General features: G+C 40.0%; 1 protein-coding gene across 1 annotated transcript in view; it reads left to right on the forward strand.

Moving 5' to 3' along the window:
- Window positions 1–18,338, forward strand: part of aldh1l1 (aldehyde dehydrogenase 1 family, member L1) — a 140,871-nt gene that overhangs the window by 18,930 nt on the left and 103,603 nt on the right. The window lies entirely within an intron of this gene.

Raw genomic sequence — 18,338 nt, forward strand, 5'->3', positions numbered from 1 at the left:
TCGCCTTGACGATGAAGGAGGACCAGAAAGTACATTTAATCATTTCTAGCTTTTAATGTAGCAATCTGATGTGTGCCATGGATTTCCACACTCTAGTGTGTGTGTTTCTCCCTCTCTATGGTGTTTACTGGAGGTGTGGCCTGTGGTTAAACAGTAGAGCTGAGTGGAATCAGGATTATTGCACCTCACCTGCTTATAAACCCCAAGCTGATCATCATTCTACACTGGATCATTCCAACCTTGGTGTTCTTTCTCCTTGAGCCTAAACAGCCTTGTTTGAGACCTGTCTGCCTGCTCGCAACTTCACCTGGAATCCTGAGCCATCAGTGTCTCCTACTCTGGTCTAAACAACCTGAATAAACATGTTAAACCTTCCTTGCTGGAAGCCTCTCTCCCTTGGGTCCAACTCTGTTTATGAAAATGTGCTTTCTTTTGGTGCTGCTTGTACACAATAACGGCTGAAGTACAACACGTATATCATCAAATATTACATGCACATTGTGGACAGTGATAATGTCCTCATTGGTTTCTTTGACAAGTCAGCCACTGTGGGAGTTTAAAGCAGTCAGTATGTTGTTCCAGTTGCTAGCAAGTAACGTGGTGTCATAAATCGTAAATAAGTTGTAAAGTAAGGTCCAGGCCGGTGCTACAGATGGCCCCAGTGGGCATGGTTCACCCATTCACACATCAGGACATCCCGTCCAGGATCCAGCCTTTTTATTTGCATTTGTATTTATTTGTATATATTTTAGAGTTTCATTTTCATTTGTTTGCCATCCATATTACAGAGGCAGTAAATCTTTTAAGCAGCCTATGACACGAGAGATCACTCCGCAATAAACAAGAGGGTTCAGTCGAGATGAACCACAATGAAATCAATTGTCTTAAACAGTTTAAGTGAGAGAGAGAGAGAGAACGAAATAATATCGCAGCCGGAAAACGTATCACGCTCAGTTTTTCTAACTGTGCAATCTTATCGCGACAGTCCAAACCACAGGCGTGAGACCCTCCTTCTCATCTTCCTCTTGAGACATCGTCTGCTGCTGGATCAAACTCAGTAAATCATAAGGTGCGTTTTTCATGACACTTAGAAATGCGCAAAAACAAAATATCGCAATAAAAAAAAAATGCTAATGGAAACATCTATATTTAGAAAAAAGTCTCAAATATTGCTAAAAAGTTTTTACGCTCTCAACAGGTGATTTTTCAAATGTTTTGAAAAAGAAACAAGTTCTCGTGAGATTAAAGAGACTTTACAAGACTTGAGGCTCATGTGCTAAATACTGTCCAATGGGACCGCCCGCAAGTTGCAATTGTTGCTTGTTGAAAATGTCGCTTTTAATTTGCAAAAAATGTTTAGGAAACGCACATAGTGTTACATGTTTACTGACAATATTTCAGCATGTTTGGTTTCTATGGGATAAACTTTGTGCCACTAGGGAGTGAATCGGAATTCATTAATTAATTAATTAATTCATTATCCTAACCGCTTAATCCGATGAAGGGTTGCGGAGAAGCTGGAGCCTATCCCAGCAGTCTTTGGGTGAAAGGCAGGGTGCACCCAGGACAGCTCGCCAGTCCATCGCAGTGAATCAGAGTTCTTTATAATTAAATATGAATTGTTTAATTTAGAAGTTTCTTGAGTGGCCAGAAGATGCTGAAAACATGTACGCTGAGCATCTGTGTTGTTGTGTGTAAAATGTGATCTGTGGTGTTGAACGTATCTCTCATTATACCATCATTAACCTTCAAATTGATCCCTCGCTTCAGACTGTGTCATTTAATTAGAAAGTCTGGTTACTGGTTGAGATCACCACACTGACGTTGATACTCTTCAGTGTCGGTCACAGGTTATGTCAGCTGGACCCAGACCTAATCCATCATGATCTTGTGCCGCCAACATTTCCAACATGTATGAATAAAATAAAATAGTTTTCAGTTTAATAGTTCCAGTATAATTCCTCCTACGTTTAATTCTTAACTGATGAATTTATTGATCCATCTTCAATCTATAAATACAACATGAAATATAAAAGACAACAAGACAATAATTAGCTTAAAAGAAAAATAAAACAATTGACAGATAAAAGACTACCATAAAATTAATGGGTAAAACAATACCTTGGTGGCTGAGTACTGAGAGAGGAATTAGCTGTTTCTTCTTTCTTTTTATCCTATCTTATTGTCTTAAAGTTTTAACTTAGAGTCCAGGCTTCGTTTGACCTTCAGAGATCGCTTCTTCTAACAGAATGAACTTTGTCTGCATATTAAAGCCCGCCTTGCGCCACAGTGCCCTCTAGAGACGATTAACCATAACAAAATACACTGACAGTAAATTGAAATTAAACTGTGGCAATTACATCCAAACCCCTCCCCCCAACCACCACCACCAGACGGCAGTGGTTTCCAGTTTGGGAACAACTGCACTGACTAATTTTGTGTGCATGGAAACACTTCATGGCATTGTGACTGTCTGAATGTCCACACAGTCCCTGATCCCTCATGTACTACATAGGGCTGCACAACATTGTGAACTCAATCTGTTGGTGATTCGGACACAAAGCTGGCTATTTTCTCCTTGTCGCTGATCACATGACTACCAGCTGTCACCATGACAACCACTTACATCGTTCCAAATTTGTGCCAAACTCAGGTGAAAATATTTTATTTCCTTTTATTGTATTTTATTCTTTCATTCTGACATATTTATTTTAACAAAGAAGTTCATTAAATGAATGATCTATAGTTATTTTCAACCTGCTATGACATTCGCGTCGCTTGCACCACTTTGAGTTCCTGCCTGCAATGCATTGTGGGCTTTATTGACCGTAATTGTCCAGTGACCATCGATGCTTTGTGGATAAGTTTGAACACACTACTTTTTTTTCTCTCTGGACATTTGGACACCCCCAGAAAATGGTGTGAGCTCTACGTAAGGAATGGATTTGGACATTCAGACACAGCCTAGGACAAGTTTAAGCACTTTTCCTTGTATGTCTGAGAGAAGCTATGAGGAACATCCTTGTTGGCTCTTTTACAAGGAACCTAATGCGTAAATGTTTCATATCACATGTCTAAAAAAATGCTGTTTCTAAATGCTCCATATGTGCACTTCTCATTTAGGATGGTGACAAAATATATTTACCTGACACAGAAATAACAAATGTGTCAAAACTGGTGAGGCGGTTTGTAGCTTAAAAACAGCAGTGAGTGAAAAAGACCATCTGATACTTTAGTTATAAATATACAAATTTCTATAAAGTGCCTCTTTTTCTGTCCACCAGGTGTAAATGTGGTGGTTTGTGAAATATCAGCCATCTGAGTTATTGAGGTGAGCGGGTCAGACCGACAAGGCCTTCTGGAATCACTCTGTCTCTTATGTAATGAACAGAGCAATTACACAACATGTGTCGACTGACTTCAGCTTGCAATGAAATTTTGACATGAACCACCAGCTGTCTGTGTGAAAAGTGCATCTGAGTTGAGATAAGTCAGACTTTTGCTACTCCTGCTGGCTGGATGACGTTGACTTCTTTACAAAACCTTTTCAGGAAAAGGAAAAACTGCAGAGGTTCAAAGTGTCTTTATTACTACTCTGTCTCAAACAGTTTTTTATCTTTCATCCGTCTGTAAAACCAGCTAAAACACACGCTTTTGCCAAGATGAAAATAAGCCCATGTAAAGGTGTAAGTATTTACATATTTCACGTGAAGCCTGTGGAAGTGCTGGGACGTTGTGTGCTGAAGTCAAAACACCTGCTTTCACTGGAGGATCCTATCAGCTTGATGCTGGGGAGGTGGAGGAGACCAGGTGGTTGGACCTGTCCGCAACAGTACCACTAAACATGCTTTTTCCTTGAAAATGAGAGAAAACTGGTACTTGGTGCTGGATGGATGTTGTACATGGACCAATATAAGTCCCATTGTGATAGTTAAACCACAGTCATAGGAATTTACTGCACCAGTTACCACTGAGTTTATTTGCTCTGCATCAAAAATAAATTGATACAATGCTTTAAAATTCAATATATCAATTTGTGCTGCATACACTGCAAAAACTCAGCCTTAAAAAACAAGGAAAAAAATGTACAAAAATTGGGTAAATGGTGCTTAAAATAAGAGAAATTATCTGCCAACAGAACAAGAAAATTTGGCTTGTCAAGACTTCCCAAAACAAGTAAAAACACTCTTAAAACAAGAGGAATTCTCTGGCATAAAAACTAAGAATTATCTTACCTTTAAAAAAAAATAAGCATATGTGTACTCAATTTAAGATTTTTAATCTTACTTAGGTTTCAGTTTTTGCAGTGTAAAACTGAGGTAACAAAATTAGCTTCTTTACTAGGAAACGCTGTAGCGGAAAACTAACCAGTACTTACTGGTCACACAAAGAACAGGCTTATTAGAGAGCGACTGGTCTTGCTGGAGAGAAGCAAATAAGTGAACAAGTAAAGTATTATTGGAAATGCATTCATGTTGTTTTCCCCAGCAAACAGGAAAGAAAACATTAATATAAGTACCATAATGTTAAAACCAAACATCAACTCAATGCAAAGTATTGAATTTATATATTTGCGTTTAAATCCCAAAACGCTTCTGATTACTGTTGTCTAATAAAAAGTGCAGCTACCGGCTTTTCTGAAGTAGACAAGAAAAAACTGTTCAAATATATCATACATCACATTTTTAATCATATTTATTCCAAAGTCAGGTATGAAATAATTTGTGAAAAGGAAGCAAAGCACAGTGGAAAAGGAGAGAGTTGCTAAGCTCATCCCATCCCTTTTCCAGAACATAAATACAATTGTTTATTCCTTAGGTGTCCTGCATTACTAAAAACCAACAACTGAAGAGAAAACTAAATGCAAAGTAAATTACTTTTGATTAAGTATAAGACTCTAACCTTGCATGTGGTGGATGTTTACAGTTTTAACAGCTAAACGGGAAAACATCTTTTTCTGAAAGCTCTGATTATTTCGGCTCTGTGTGGTCATGTGACTGCATGACGATGTCAGACTGATGAAATTAGCCGGATTTCTGGTTAGAGACAAGGCAAATCTAACTGAATGTAGTGTGAAATGAAAAAGTCACAAGTCAAGTGTTGCCCATTGGAGCAGAGTAAAAGTAGCTTTTCTTCCTCCTAAACCCGCTCAGATAAAAGTAAACGTCATGATGTGATGTTCATGTTGTCTCTTTAGCTCTGGTTTCCTGTTTTATTTTGTAGTCTGGTTCCCCTGTATATCGTCTCCCATTTTGTTTTCTATTAATTAGCTCACTTGGGTTTCATTTTCTGATTCAGTTCACCTGTTCCTTGTTACTCCTCTGTGTATTTAGAACCATTGGTTTATGTCAGTGCTGGTTCATTGTTTTAGATTGTCCTTAGTTGCCTGTGTCAGCTTTTTGTCTCCGTCCTGTCTTCTTATCTTTTTTTTAATTTAATTTTATTTTTTTAATTAAAACCTGTTCCCGCAACTCCTCTGCCTTGCTGTCCTGCATTTGTGTCCACACCTCCACCTCACCGTGACAGTATGGTGCAGTAAATCTACTTTCAGCAGCTCTTAAAAAGTTCCTCCAGTATATAAGACCTGTTACTACCAATCAGTAGTTGTTGTCAATGTTTTTTCATAGATTGCCCTCTTATTGGTCCTCCTGATTATTGTCTGCTTTTTTTGGGGGAGGGGGGGATATTATGTTTGGAGCTTCTTTACTGGTGCAGAAGCTGGTTGTTTTGGTTGTCAACAGTCATTGCTGGTTTTCAGAAATTCATCTTCAGGGGTGCAAAACTTTGTGGATCAAAGCTGCATCAATACATTTGTATTTGTGTGGACAAGACCACCACACGATGACGGTTGTATGTCTGCAGAGACCAGTTTCATCTGATGTGCTGAAAAACGTTGCAGGGGACAAAATAAAACTAAATAAAAGTCATAACTCTGACCTGTTTTATCAGTCAATGACATGTTAGAGCTTTCAACACGAAGCGGTTACTTCATGACTCTGTGCAACATGACGGCACCGTTCTGGCACCACAGCAGGGAGGTGATGCAGACCAAGGTCAAAGCGTCTAACTTTGAAAGAAGCGGAGGTTATGTAAGGGTAGGTGATGGGTCAACAGGGGTGAGGGAATCATTCTTTTTCACTTTTGCTGGTTTCAGCAAATAGTTTGAAGAAAATGTTTCACGTTAGTGTGAAGCTTTTTTACCTCTTCATGAAAAAATGGCAACAAAGCACCATTAAACGGTAGAGGTGCAGAGAGAACAGGCGGATCTGAATAAAGTATGATTCATACCCTTTTGTTGTCTCAAACAGCCCAACTTTCTAAATGATAAATCAAAGTTCTGTCTTTTTTTCCTGTGACCGTCAAAGTAGTCACTCCAGAAAAATCTGCTTATTCATATGTTGGACCTATTTTATCACTTGTGATGCAGCTGTTTGTGAAAAAATGAAATGCCTCTTTTGCACCTACAAACGGGATCCAAAGTTAGTGGGTGTTTTTTTTCTGCATGCTGAAATAATGTGAAACATGTGCACTATTGGGGGTGGGAAAATCAAATCGAAAAATCGAAAATCGGGATTTTTTTTGTTAAAAAATCCTTTTTTTTTTTCAATGAAATAAGATTAATCTAGTATAGATTTTTGTCATTTTTATTGGTTTTATTGATCTTTTTACTTGTCTTCTTGGGCATTCTAGTAGCAGAATGATGGTCTGGCTACTGTGTTGTTTTGGTCCTAACTGAATTCAAGAAAAATTACTAGCAAAAAAAGGTTTAATAAATTTTTTGGGGTTTTTAATTTACGAAAATCAGCAATATCAAAGAATTTTGAGAATCGCAATTTAAATCGAATCGGCACCCAAAAAAATCGGAATTGAATCGAATCGGGACAAAAGCATATCGTCACAGCCCTATTCACTATGTTGTGGTTTTTTATTCTTTAGTTATAACTAAAGAAATTTAAGAAAAAAACTATTATTTGTTACAATAAAAATCATTCCAAGTTCCACAGTATCGCTTCAGAAAATTGCACATTGTGTGCTATTACAACACACAGTAGTACTACACACAATAAATCACAATATACAATAAACATTTCAACAAGTATTATTATTAGCTTCATTTTTAATGATCTCATCTTATAACTTTTGTTTCTATGTTTTGCATAAGGGACACATGGTGTTAAAACTATTCATGGTAATGACTGCTGAAACCCACACATTCATATGCAAAACCTATATAATCACGTAATTACAACGGGGTTTTTGCATTTTAAAATAACATCAAACATTTGGGAATTATTTTTTACATGTTTCAAATCTGTACACCAAATGGCACATGTCACACAACCTATTGTAATGTGTGTTTTTTTTTACATGTGCACATGGAACTAGAAAGTTGTGGATAACTTAAAGGACTTGCTATCCATCACAATTCACCCACAGAGTTACACACTACACAGGATCGTTGGAGACCTTGTGGAGTTTTAAAGGTTAAATCAACACATCAAAGAAATTCAAACGAAGAACCAACAATTGCCAGACACTTTATTTTAAATCACGTTTAATAAAAGAAAACATGAGGGACGAATGTCCCCAGTTTTAGTTTTGGTTTTTAGGACTTGTTGTACCGGAGAGAAGAAAGTTTTTAATCTTCATATGAAGATGTGGCTCTCAGCTTTTAGCCTGCAGCATCATTAAAATGATTCCTGATGCTGCTTAAATTTCTGTTTGTGGTCATAACTTTACCTTTTCCTGACATGTTTGCATTTAAATCTGTCTCCTGTCTTCATCTGTCTCTCCATGAACCAGAAGCCTCATGTCCAGACTGTTTGTACGCATGAAAAGAAATTGTGCGCCATGTTCCATGCAGAAGTCAAGATGTACATAAAAATATTTTTTGGGTTTCTGCTCTGCAAACTTTTGACCTGACGGGAGGATGTTCGTACCCCTCGCAAGCGCTAGTCATGAGAAAGTGCCGGACTACAAAGTAGCGAAGCCTCCATTATGAATCTAAATATGTTCATGTAAAGAGTCCGAAGTCCAAATGGACTTAAAGATAAAAACTTCACGCATTTGAAATGATGATTTACACCAGATCAACTAAACTAAACCACATTTCATCTAATTTCCCTGCAGATATGATTCACTCTATTACCTAAATTTACTGAAAACTGATCAGTTTTTCTCTATGTCAGGTTAACGTTATCACGTCACATGATGTGCTCTTATTCTCACTGACATGCAGCACCGTGTCGGATGATCATATTAACTGAGATCAAAAGTCTTTGTCCAGGTTCCTACAGGAATGATGTGTCTGATTCAGTCCCAACATGTTCCTGGGATCCAGTTCAGTGCTGGTCAGTATCTGGTCAGACTGATGTCTTTCAGGAGGAGGTTGACATGTCTTAGATCTGGATTCAGCAGTTTGCATTTGTTTTTATGAATGATAAAACACCACAAGATCCCACTTTGCAGCTCCTTGTTTAAAGACTGCAGCTTTAAAAACTTTCCATTATCAATTCATGACTGGTTTAATTCAACCAGGCATCACAACTAGTCATCATTATGTTTGAATATAATGCATTTTTATATAAAATGATTTTAAGCCAGAGTGTTCATTATTGTAGAAGTTACTTATCAAGAAAACCAATAGAAAAAATGAAGAAAGTCAAACTCCAGTTACCTTCTGAATAATGGTTCTACAGTTTTCACACTAAAACAACCAGTAAAACACAGCAACCCGCGTTACTCCACTATATTTGCAAAACTATTGTATTAAAGTGAACATTAAAACTCTTTTAGGCTACTGAACTGACACAAAGTATCCTGGGAAGCTCCGCCCACCAGACTTCAACATGCTAAGTATCTATTGGCTATTTGAGTCTTTTCCCGCGTCTGTTTCAACCACATCAGTTCCATGTTATGTAAAATATTCCACTGTTTTTATGTTTCTGGTGCGTTTCTCATTGTTTAGGCTAAAAGGCAAAAACGTGTGTTATTACTGTTATTTGCATATATGCATTAGTGGGAAGAAACGTGGCGGTTCTGAAGCAGCGCTCAGTTCCAAATCAGTCGGAATTTATCAATGAAAGATGCGCAGGAAAAAAAAGCACAGGAGATTCACACATCTGAACCTATTTAGACTTAAGTTCTTTTCTAAGTTTGGTCGTACGTCACCATTCAGTACGAAATCCCCGCAAGTCTTTGTGCATGTGGCCCCTGGTCTGTACCACACTGTCTTCACAGTGTCTGTCCCCTTCCTTCCTACACTATGCTATAAGCCAAGTCCTTCCATGCACATGATTGGCTGCATGGTGTTTCCATCAAACTAAAGTCAGCTGAAGAGCTGGTTCTCCCTGACAGGAGTCCGTTCTTCTCTTGCCAAAGTGGATTTTATTGTTTCCCACCAAACTGAATGTTAACCTGCGTTAGTCAGGCGGGCCTGAAGACATTTACAGCCCAGCTGGTCCTAAAAAAAAACCAGATCAATGTGGACTTACTGCTTTGAATCTCAGCCTGCTGAAAATGTGGAGCATCTCGAGAACAATTATTCATTTAAACAAGTTTCTGATTAATAAAATAATGTATTAAAATCTCCTCAGTGCTGTCTGGCAAGCTTAGTTACAGGATATCTGTGAGAGTAAGTAGCAGCTCCACTCAGAGGAAGGTAAATATTATTCTGTAACTCAAGAGTCAACTTTATATTGTTTGCATAGTGTGGATCCTTCAATACTGGAGGGAGCAAAGCTGATATCCGGCTCACCAGTACCACAACTGGAGCTGAACCATCTCACTCTGTGAATAAGTATCATCCAGAGATGTTCACAAGTCATTTTCTACAAGTCACATCACAATTCACTGTAAGTGGTAACGAGTCGTCACTACTTGCTGTTTATCTGCCAGGATCCCCATATTGACCCCCCCCCCCCCCCCCCCCCCCCCCAGTCCTGGTCCTCCAGGGCCGATGTCCTGCAGGTTTTCCAAGTGTCCTGTTTTAACACCCGGCCCACCAGACGTCAGATTGGCCTGAATATGGAACATGAACTAAAACCAGTTTTATACCCCTGACCTAAAGGATGACCCCCCCACTCTTCCCACCTGGAAGGTGTTGTGTCGAAACTCCCAAGATGGCAGACAAGGGCCATGTTTGTGACACCAAAGAATAATAAATAAATAAAAACTAGTAAATACAAAGTCGGTTTTTATTTATATATTTCATGCATAAATAAATGTGATGTGCTGAATGCAGATTAACAGATTAACACACCCGATCCGAGTACTGAGTTAGTGTTTACCAGCGTAGCTTATGTAAATGCATATGAACTACACCTGATACGAAACATTGGCCTCTTGTCAGCGGACTTCATGCCGCTGTCCTGCTTGCAGCTGATGACGATAGTGGCTTTGTGGACTGGTCAATATTTGTGCAGGCAGAATATGTTCCCGAAGGTCCCTTCAGGACCCCCGATCTGACTGTTTATTGATAAGCAAAAGCCAAAACACACAGAGGTAAACAGCTGATGACGACAGTAGAGGCAATACCAGCCTGTCAATGGATCATCCTTTTCATCGACCTGCGATTGCATGTTTCCATGGAGATAGCCAGGTAGGAAGGTTTTACTCCTGTTTGACTCTTACTGGAAATATTAAACATACAGACGCTGCTGTTGCAGCTGTTTGTTTACATTTCTGCTACATGTGAAGGCATCGCACATTCCTGATAAACTGTTCAGACTCAGTTGTCTCCTTTTGTCTCAGGATCACCCAGCTGAACGCAAATCTGAATTTCCATGTTTATGAGACACATTTAAACACAGTCAGGGTTTACATGCACAACGTCCTTGTAAAGATATTCATATGCCTATTTAACAGAGAGCATAATCAGTATTGTCATGATGTTAAAATACAAGATGCTTCCAGATGAACCTGCTGCATTCTTCCAGCCAAAGGAGAGGAAAAGAGGAAATGATTGTTGGCTGGAATCTCACATTTCACCTTTTAAAAATACATTTTCATAATGTTTTCTTTTTGTTTATTTATTTAAAACTTGTTAGAAACTTTAATCAAGGCTTTAAAAGAACCACAGCATATTTTAGTGTAAAACTAAATAGCATGCATGAAATTTATTTTTAAAAAAAACAAAACTATTACACATAAAAACAAGAAAATGTAGTCAGAGTCCTTTACAGAATCATCTTTATAGACAAGTCAAGGCAAAGCAAGGCACATGTTCTGCAAGATAATTTAAAGAATGAATGAATGAAAGATACTTTATTCATCCCAAAAGGAAAATTCAATAAAAAGTGCTTTACATAAAACATTAAAAGCATCAGATGGTGCAAAGAAGACATTAAAAAGTTGTAACATATTGTACGAATCACATCAAAATCGTAAATTAAAAAAATTAGCAACAAGGTTACAAGAAATAAAAAGTCATAGTGATAACATTATAAAACATAAATTGACAATAAATGAAGAAGCTGTTAATAAAACAAGAACAATGAAACAATACAAACATTTTATATCCAGCTGTAGTTGACCTGAGCTAAGTACTGAGGAGAAATGTTCACTCGCAGTATTTATATAATGCATGATGGTAGCAGCACCTGGAAAAGCATTTTAACCAAGTGAAAGAGGCTGATTGACCATCTTTCAGCAGTGGAGAAGATTTGGTATGGAACCAGCTCCCAGTCTGGGTTTGGGAGGCAAACAGCCTCTTTACCTGTAGGATCAAGCTGAAGACCTTCCTTTTTAACAAATCCTGTTTGGGATCTCCTGAGTTGGAGTCTGCACGTATGAGGCCCAACTGTCCAGGTTATGCTCTTATAGTTGGGGTTAATCTAGCCATCCATTAGTTACACAGCCATGGGGACGTTCCATACACATTAAAACATATGACAGTGTTGGGAACATTAACATATTTCTCCTTTTTCTGCAGGATGCAGAGCATTTTGGTCTCTCTTTCCTGTCGTCACCACCCCAACCAGCTGAGGCAGATGGCTGCGCTCCATGCGTGTTTTCTTTCCTGTTTTTTCCTTCCCACTGCCGCCTCATGTAGGCCAGGATGGGGGATTGGATTGACTGGACTGGACTGCGGTGCCAACTCAGTTGCTTAGCTAGGCAACTTTTCTATTCTATTCTACGGTCATTTAGCGGACGCTTTTATCCAAAGCAACTTACATACACACTCATACCATGATAGGCACATCAGGGAGCAACTCAGGGTTCAGTGTCTTGCCCAAGGACACTTCTGCACATAGTCAGGGGGAAGCCTGGAATCAAACCCCCAACTTTCCCCTGACAAGCCGCCTGCTCTTCCTCCTGAGCTACAGTCGCCTTTTCTGAAATGAAACAGTATCAATATAATTAACTATTTGATGCACAGCTTTCCTAGTGTGTATGAGTATTGATGGTATATCTGCAAGCTAGCCTCTTTATTGGACATTGATGAATCTTCCAATACATTTACACTCGCTGCAGGATAAATAAGTACATTAGTTACTATGGGTTGCACAGTGGCCTTGGAGCAAAAAGGTCGCTGGTTCAAGCCTCAGCTTGGGGAGAGGTTCGAACGATGGCTTTCCTGTGTGGACTTTGCATGTTCATCCCACTGTCCAAAGACATGCATGTTAAGTTAACGGGTTATGTTAAGGTGGGAAACTCCGGTCCTCGTGGGACGCAGTCCTGCAAATGTTAAGTTTCCCTGCTGCAACACACCTGACACACATCAGACTTAGTGTGCATTCACATCAGGATGATCTGCCAGACTGGGTCCGACTGGGGACTCGGCTCACCTGTTGGGGGGGTGTATCCATGTGGACCGAGGTCGCGTTCACGCTGCACTTTGGTCAAACAAGCCAAACAATTAGAATAACATCTCCCCGTTCTCACCAGAGGTGGCGCTGTACCAGTATTTGGCAAAAGAGAGAAACAAGGCCCACATGAAGAAGAGAACTTTTCTGTAGCTGTTATATATTTTCCTCTGACCTTATGGCTGTTAGTGCTTTTACTTCGTCATCACTCCACATTTGATCATGAGCCATTTAGAGATTCATGTGTGTTTGTTGTGGTCGGGTTAATGGTAACTATAATGTCCTGCGTTTACCCACAATGCATTTCTATGCCAAATGGAGGAAGTGATTTTTTTGTGACTTTGTAGTCCATGTCCTGTATTTGGTCCACTTGAAATGGACAGAGATCGGCGTTTGTTGGCGGACTGAAGCCACTTCACTCAGAATTCCTTTAGCACATTCACCTTTTCCCAAACAAAGCCGACTTTCTGAGCAAACGGACGAGGATTCAGATCAAAAAGGCTGATATGAATGTGTCCTTAGTCAACAGACCTGTGCAGAGCTTGACATTAACTCTGAGTCTGCTAATTACCCAATGATTTGAGTCAGGTGTGTTGCAGCAGGGACACTCCTAACATTTGGAGGACTGGAGTTTCCCACCCCTTCTCTAAACTGTCCCTGTGAATGTGAGCATGAATGGTTGTTTGTCTCTCTGTGTAGTTTGGTGATGTACTGGCAACCAGTCCAGGATGTAGCATGCCTCTCTCCCAGCGATTGCTGGAATGGGCTCCAGATTCCCCATGACCGTTAATTGGAACAAGTGGTTAAAAAAATTGAATGAATGAATTATTTAATACACACACACACACACACACACACACACACACACACACACACACACACACACACACACACACACAATAATATGCACTGAGAGGTGGAAGAGTGAGTGTTTTTAGTGTTTTATTGAATCACCAGACAATTTGAATTTCCATTTTAGGGATGAATAAAGTCCTATCTATCTATCTATCTATCTATCTATCTATCTATCTATCTATCTATCTATCTATCTATCTATCTATCTATCTATCTATCTATCTATCTATCTATCTATCTACACACATAAATTTACAGTCATTGTAATTCCCAGTGACAGCAGGACAAGAAACTGATAGTTTTATTTTCATTTGTAGAATATTTATAATATGACAACATATCTAACAAATAATAAATCAAATAAATGAAAAGTCTAATAAGATTTTTAAAAAGGAAATATTGGTGTATGTGTGTGTATAGAACTAACTTATTGAATGTAAAAAAAAAAAAAAAAAAAAAAAAAGAAAAGTCCTGTATCAGGTTATAATAAACTGGACTGATCTGGATTACAGTGAATTTCCATCCTGTTAAAAGGAGGTTTTCCTCTCCTGTTTCCAGCTGCTCAGGATGGAGAACCGAATCACAGATCTGATGCAGTACAATACTTTCCTCAGCCAGCTCATCATTTTTATGAATTATGAACAATTATAAACTGGACCGTGGTCCACAGTGTGGATAATTGATCTGTTTTAACTGGATTGTGATCAGCCTGCAGTGAACTGGAATGTAACAGCGCTATGTTGTCAGCAGATGCTGTATAAATAAAGTTGAACTAAACTGAACTGAGACAAAAACACCAGACAGATAAATGCTGATAGATGTGAAAAAGATCCAACTGTACTGTTTCATGTCGGGTCGATACGTCGCCGTATAACATCAAACTCATGATCAACACCTCTACTGAGCAAACAAAGCACTTTGATAGAAAATAATCTTTCAAATAATCAGTTTTAAAAGGATTTATTGTTTTTAAACTGTTTTTAAATGAAAAATAATAAATATATAGTATTTATTTCCCTGTTCATTGTTTCATATTCTTGTGTTTCTTCTCCAATTTGTTGTTTTAAAAGCCTTCGTAAATAAAATTGAGTTAAGAAACCATTTACACCCATTCACACAGTGCTAAACACAAACAATCCAGTTCGTCAGACAATTTGAGGCTCAGTATGTTGCCAAATGACCCCCAATGTGCAGATAGTGAAGCCAATACTGTCATTTTATATTAAAAGCATTGCTTGCCGTGTGTGTATTTTATTACTAATAAAGTTGAGCTTTTCTATTTTCTCTGTACAGTGTCCTAAAGTGACTTTTGTTGACAAGTGGCAGTTTATAAATAAACTGAAGCGATAAATGAACCAGTGAACTTCCAGTTGGCGGAGACCCCTCTATCTGCTGAGCTGCAGCCGCTCCAGAAGCATACCCTATTTCTGTCACATTTTCAGCACAACGCATTCAGTCAGGAGCGAACGGCTTGCTTATGCTGCTGAAAGGAATGAGCTTCGCACTGGAAGAGCCAAAGCAAAAAGTACCTGAGAGGAGAGCATGTTCTCATACACAGACACGGACCTCTGTGCAGCAATGCAGTCTTTTCTTTATCACACCACCTTCCTCGTCACATGCTCAGTGATCTCAGTGTTCTGGCCTTCCCCGGTGCTCACACCTGGCTGGAGGCCTGAGCCTCTCCGATCCTTCTGCACAAGGTCAGCCCTCACAAATATGGTCCAGCCAATCCTCCCCTGACTTTCAGGGAGATACAGAGAAGATCTGTTATCTGAACCTTGTTTGGTTGGGTGCTCCAGCTGGGAATAAAGGTGTGAAATACGTTTCACAATGCATGCTGTTTAACAGGAAGCCAGAGAAATTTTTCAAACCAGAAAGAGATCATTTACAAAACCATTTTAATGCTGTTCATCACATGTTGACCGGGATTGATTGTTTTTCAGGGATCTTCTCTCTCTCTGTGGGAAAACGACATTCTGACCTGTAGTAACCCGTAACACAGTCACAGTTATTGCAGGTTAACCTCATGACCATGAAAAATTCAATTAAATATTTACAGATGAGGGGGAATCTGGAAAAGATTAATGTTACAGAAATACCTTTTGGACATTTAGGTTCCAGTCTCTTCGGCTTATTTCAGGCAGCACATTGTATAAATATGATTTCAGCAGTGAAGAATGAGGGGCCAGTGCCAGACCAGGGCGGGGGGGGGGGGGGGGGGGGGGGGGGGGCTATGAGACATTAAGGCCAAAACAGCAGCAGGTCATGAACAACAACAGTTGTTGCTCTCTGGTCCTCGAGGGCTGCAATCGCGCAGGTATGAGATGTTTCCCTGATCCAACTCACATCATTCATCATTAGATAGTTCTCAACAAGTTCAATGATATATTAACTATTAAAAAAAACCTGCAATGGGCCCGCAAGGACTAACTTTGGGCACCCCTGCCATACTGTATTCTCCTGGTGAATGCACACAGCAGCCAGAGACAGGCGTCGATCCCCAAAACGTGTTTAAATGGGTGTTTAGGTTCTGTAATGACTGACCCAGTGGTTTAAAAAAAATTCTACAGTGTTCCCTTTTCATTGTCGACAACATCCAGTCAGACATCACATGTCTCCTTTCCCCGCTCCTTGACTCACGCCAGTTGAGAGGGTCTTGGCTGCGGCCTGGAGAAGGAGGCGGGGCTGGATATTGGGTGGGGTTGGACGTCCAACCCTGCCCCCTAAAGATCTTGATTGTATTAACCCTAACTATAACTCTAACCCTAACCCTAACCACGCCCATTTGACATCCAACCCCGCCCATTATCCAGGCCTGCCCTATTCTCCAGGCTGCAGACAGGGGTTATTGCATCGGTTTGCTTATCGGGCAAATAGATCTCTGTGGCTACTACTCTTCATACTGAACTGTCCCACCTGGAGCAGCAGGGGAGCTATGCCAGGCTGCTCTTTAATGAACTATTTCATGCACAAATAGTGCATCAGTGCTTTAACCCTTTTGGTAAATTTGCTGATGACACCATGGTAGTGGGGCTCATTACAGCTCAGCATTTAACATCATTCTCCCTCATAGACTGATGACCAAGCTGATGGACCTCGGGTTCATACCCTCTACTTGCCTCTGGATCAACAGCTTCCTGACTGGTCGCCTGCAGAAGGTGAGGGTGGGGCCCCACACATCCTCAGCATTCAGCTTCAGCACTGGCTGCCCACAGGGCTGTGTGCTGAGTCCACTCCTCTACACCTTGCACACCTATGACTGCATCCCTTCCCACCAGAGCAACGCTATTGTTAGATTTGCTGATAACACCATGGTTGTGCGGCTCGTTTCAGGCGGGGATGAGTCCGCCTACAGGCAGGAGGTGGAGCAGCTAACTCTATGTTACAAAGGGAACAACCTGCTCCTCAACCCATCCAAGACCAAGGAGCTCATAATCAGTTCCAGGAAATACAAAATGGACATGCTACCACTTTTTATAAACAGGGACTGTGTGGAAAAGGTGTCAGACTTCCTGGGGGTTCACTTGGAAGATAGCCTGATCTGGACTATGAATACCGCCGAGCCGCTGAAAAAGGCCCAGCGTAGACTACTTCCTGAGAGTACTCACGCAGAATAACAACCCACGAAGACTGTCGGTGTCCTTTTACCGCTGCTCGATTGAGACCAACCTAACGCACTGTATACCCATCTGGTTCAGTAGCACCACATCAGCTCAAAAGAAGGCCCTACAGGGGGTCATCAGCACAACTCAAGGAATCATTGGCTGTACTCTTACCACACTGGAGAAACTCCATGGCTCCCAATGTCTCAGAAAGGTTCAGAACATTATTAGGGACCCCTCCCATCCCAGCCACCATCTGTTTGAGCTGCTGCTGTTAGGCAGACGGTACAGATGCATGAAAGGACGGATCAATAGACTAAAGAACAGTTTTTATTGGTTATCATTAAAAAACCCTGAATGAGGCATAGTTGATGTTTTATCATGTGGTTTGTGACAGTCTGAATGAATGCACACTGTTTATCTGTTGTCTATTTGCACACTGTGAATGTTTGTCCTTTTTATTGTCATTGTAGAGTGAACAATGACAATAAAGTTTTATTCAATTCTATTCTATTCAGTCCCGAATTCCTAAAAATTACAAATCTGTCCAAATTTTGCTCGTAGTGCAAAAACTATGTTTTATTTAGCATAGCTGCACTGGCCCCTGCCCCAGAGCCCCCTCAGAGGCTGGGCTCCAATTAGGGGAAACATGATGATGATGCTGAAGCTCATACCAGGGATATTATCAGCATATGCTAATGTTTCGAGGCTAAAATTCTGAAGGTTTGTGCCCACTGTTTTAGTTTAGCATGTTAGCATGCTAACAATTTACTATTAGCACTAAAATCAAAGTATTGCTTGTGTTCAGCATCATCATTTTGCAAGCTCTCGTACCTCCAGTCAACAACAGCTAACTAAAATAACTAATGTTTGGGAAGATGTGAGATTTTGTCTGAGTATTTTCACTGTTTAAGTGCGAGTTCCGCTTCAGATACCTTAAAAAGTTTTTCTGTGTGATGTCTTCCTTCCATGTTATCCATGAAAGGTTTTATCAGACTGGTTTCTACATGTTCAAACAGACGAGAACATGGAAAACCTGGGAAGTCCAGAACTTCTTGGTGTGTGACCGGACCAA

This window comes from Telmatherina bonti (genome assembly GCF_933228915.1).
Source record: "Telmatherina bonti genome assembly, chromosome: 6".
NCBI lineage: Eukaryota > Metazoa > Chordata > Actinopteri > Atheriniformes > Telmatherinidae > Telmatherina > Telmatherina bonti.